Source organism: Silene latifolia, unplaced genomic scaffold (genome assembly GCF_048544455.1).
Source record: "Silene latifolia isolate original U9 population unplaced genomic scaffold, ASM4854445v1 scaffold_20.1, whole genome shotgun sequence".
NCBI classification, from domain to species: domain Eukaryota; kingdom Viridiplantae; phylum Streptophyta; class Magnoliopsida; order Caryophyllales; family Caryophyllaceae; genus Silene; species Silene latifolia.
The window spans coordinates 10,056,165-10,060,150 of record NW_027413163.1 but is presented as its reverse complement, the minus strand read 5'-3'; the positions used below and the strand labels follow the sequence as shown (position 1 = coordinate 10,060,150).

Below are 3,986 nucleotides of genomic sequence, written 5' to 3'. Positions count from 1 at the left end.
GGGTTTTCGGTTATTGGTGGCGTTTGTTGTTGTGTTGCAGGGCGTGAAAGGGAGCCGGTTGGGTGTTGCTACTGGTTGTTTGGGGGTGAGTGGCCAGGTGATGAGTAGTATTTTGGTAGCTTTTACCCCGCATTTATACCTCATTCCGACTCGATTTTGTGTGCCTTAATCGTTAAATAGCTCATTTATTAGTTTAATTAGTATTTAATAATTTAATTCTATTTATCGCGAATAAATGTATATATTTGTCGGAATTTGATTATTGCTTTCGTTATTAAATCCTATAGGTACCAAAATGAATGAGGCGGAATAATGAGACGGATTTGAGGAGCAAGTCGCGTTGAGACGGGGTCAAAGCAAACCAAATAAAAAGAAGGTCAAAGGCTTACCTTGACCTTTAACCATCAACAATCGTCTTCTTCCCCTGCTTCTCCATTATCACCATTATTCACCACCATCACCCACTTCACCATTTTTAACCACCTTCAACATTCATTTACCCGACAACCACCACCATCCATTTCACCCTCCTCCTCTGCCCACGACAAGCCAACACCAGCAGCAACCCATCTCGCACCTCCACTCTTGTACCTGCAATCACGACAACAGCCGCACTTTGTCCACCATGCCAGCCACCATTTTTTCCCCTTTCATCACCATTAAAATCGACAATCATGGCTCCGTTTTCCATCGCTTCTCAATTCAGACCACTTCTCGCCATAACCACGAGCTGCAGCAGCGACAACAACCAGCTCTTCTACCGCGCCATTCACCCAAACACCAACAATTCACCACGATATCACCGCACCTGCTCATCATCTTCACCATCATCATCCTCAATTCAACCTCCATGAAACCCGAATGAGCTCAGTCCTTCACCATCTGCATAAAACACCATTTCACCATACTACTCCATCACCATTAACCACCTTCACCATCTTCTCTAAAACCCGCACCTGCAATCAAGCAATCATGGCTGCAATCGATTTTGCAAACTCGAATCAAGGCGAAACAATTTGAAACAAATGCCCTCCATGCCGGTTAGCCGGCAGCCGACTCAACCCACCGGCAGGCACACACTAAATTTCTCTCCTTTTTTGTGAAGATCTCGCTACCGGCATAGCAACCGACAGCTGACGTACCGGCATAGCAACCGGCAGCCGACGTACCGGCATAACGCACCTTTTCAACAATCTCGCATCAACTTTTGTGATCCTCTACTGGTGCCTCGGTTGTCGACTAACCGGCATAACGCACACCTCATCCTATTTTTGCTCTTGATTCAATGGTCTCCCTACCAGTGACATGGCCGGCGGCCGGTTGACCGGCATGCCTCCCCTGCTCCGTCTTTTTCCTTTTTGTTTGGTTTTTGGGAGTCAAGTGTCGATTAGTTTGGGTATCAAAATAGATTATTATTATTATTATTATTATTAATATTATTATTATTATTATTATTATTATTATTATTATTATTATTATTATTATTATTATTATTATTATTATTATTATTATTATTATTATTATTATTATTATTAGTTTAATAATATTATTATTCTTATTAGTAGTTGGTATTAGTAGTAGTATTAGACTAGTATAAAAGAGAATTACACCCTTACATTAGACTACTACACCTTAGACTTAGACCATCTTACATTAGAAAATTAGATTAGAAATTAGACTCTTTCATTATTGTAACAAGAACCCTAATATTTCCCTCTTCAATTTCATTAATAAAAGTTATAATCTTTCTTCATAATTAACTTAGATCTCTCTTTAGTTTATTCAATTTCTACAATTATCAATAGTTTACAATTAGATTAGTGGGTTGTAATTTGAGGGAAGAAGAGATTCATTCCTCACTATTTTCATCCAAGTTTCCATCTTTAATTATTATTGGTATAATTCTCTTCCCAATTTCATTGCTTTCTTCATTTGTTTACATTTCCTCATAGTTTGATTAGTATAATCTCCAACATGTTTTATTGTGTTTATCTTATGTTAAAGTTTCCACCTTTGATTGTTGTTATGGCTCATTTGTTTACATGTTGATCATTCCCTTAATTTACTTCCTCTCAATTGTTTACATGTTTATTGTAGTTTAATTACTTGTCTTTATATTATGTTTGTTCTTATTATTTTCATGATAAAGTTTCCATATTTTGTTCTCAATTTCATAATCATGTTTGAGTAGTGTAATTGCTTGGGTGGAAGGGTAATCTTGTGTGGTTAATAGGGGTAGATTATTGGCTTGAACAAACAAATACTACATGGGTAATTTCTCTTCTAATTGTCATGCATGCTATGTGTTTGTGGAATTGCTTAAATGAGAGTTTGAGTCTCTTCCACCATCTTATGTCTTGTTAAGTGAGAGCTTAGCTTGCGATTAGATACTACATGATAATTAGGGGGCTTTAATTAGTTTTAAGTGAGAGCTTAGACTTGTTTAGCCTTGGACTAGCCTTACCTCGAGAGAGAGAGAGAGAGAGAGAGAGAGAGAGAGAGAGAGAGAGAGAGAGAGAGAGAGAATTATTCTTGATTTTGCCTCGAGTATTTGTTAACCTTTGCCAAGTCTCGATATTTGTCCACATGAGTGAACCCGACCACCCTAGACCCCCTCAATTAGCATATTAATCAATTTTTCATTGCTTGCTTTAGTTGTACTCTTTTTAGCTAGTTTATCAATCATTCAACATTCGCTTGAACTAAACTAGAAACAAAAGAATCAATTTAAGAACCACAACCACCGTCTCTTGGGATCGAGCTCCTTACCCTACTACATTTATTAGTTGGTATTGAGTTTTACAAATTTTGTTTGCATACTGAGGAGTACGACAAACTTGGTATCAAAATGGCGCCGTTGCCGGGGACGGTGATATTGGATTAGATTGATTATTTATTTCTAGGCTTAGTTTGTTTATTTGCTTGTTTATCCATCCTTGTCCTAGTGCATTCTTTGCATTAGGACCATTTGATCTCTTTTTGAGTGCATGTATAGGTGTAATACCGACTCTCTTGTCCATCTTGATCGAGAGATTGAGAGGTCTTTCCGGGTAAGAAGATGGTTAGCACTATCGGCTCTAAGGAGATCTCCACTTTAACCATTCCACCCTCTACTTCCACCCAAAATTTCACCCAAGAAATCTCTTTCCATCAACAAGATCTTTCACCAAACCATTCACCAAACCATTCTCCAAATTACTCACCCATCCATTCACAACATTCAAACTCACCTAGCCCACCGAATTCACCGAGAACCACCTTTTTTGATAAAGAGATGACGGACCAACCAATGGGTTACTACCATAGATCGGATCCTAATCAATCTTACTCGGCAATCAATTATGGAGTTCTTGCTCCTAAAACTTTTGTGCTCCGTCATCATACAATCTCCTTTATTCAACAAGATATCTTTCATGGCTTGAAGAATGAAGATGCCCATGAACACCTTGTCTTATTCAAAGAGAAAGCGGGCATGATCAAGTATGAGGGCATAACGGAAGAGCAAATTATTCTTATGCTCTTTCCTCTTTCCTTGAAGGATAATGCTAGAATATGGTTGAATTCACATGAACCGGGTACTTTCACTACTTGGGAAAGCTTGTCAAGGGCTTTTATCAAAAAAATTTACCCTCCTTCAAGAACCGCTAGAATAAGACATGAGATCCAAACTTTCAAGCAAAAGCATCGTGAAACCTTAAGTGAAGCATGGGAAAGATTTGGAGACCTTCTTACCTCTTGTCCACATCATGGAATCCCCAAGTGGATGACAACTCAAATCTTTTTCAAAACCCTTGAGCAAAGGTTTAGGGACATGATTGTGGCGGCCTCCGGTGGTAACTTTGACAATATGAAAAATGCACAAATCACATAGATGATCCAAAACATTTCTGACTTGGAAATTAGCTATGGAGGTAGAGAAGGTGACTATAGAAGAGAAAGTGAATACAAGAGTGAAAGGCCCTGAAAGCTAGAATTAGAATACAAGG

General features: G+C 38.4%; 1 non-coding gene across 1 annotated transcript; it reads right to left on the bottom strand.

Moving 5' to 3' along the window:
- Positions 1-3,646: 3,646 nt before the first annotated feature.
- Positions 3,647-3,753, bottom strand: LOC141638598 (small nucleolar RNA R71). Its single transcript, XR_012542145.1, has one exon. It is a non-coding gene; the product is annotated as a small nucleolar RNA R71 (small nucleolar RNA).
- Positions 3,754-3,986: the final 233 nt, after the last annotated feature.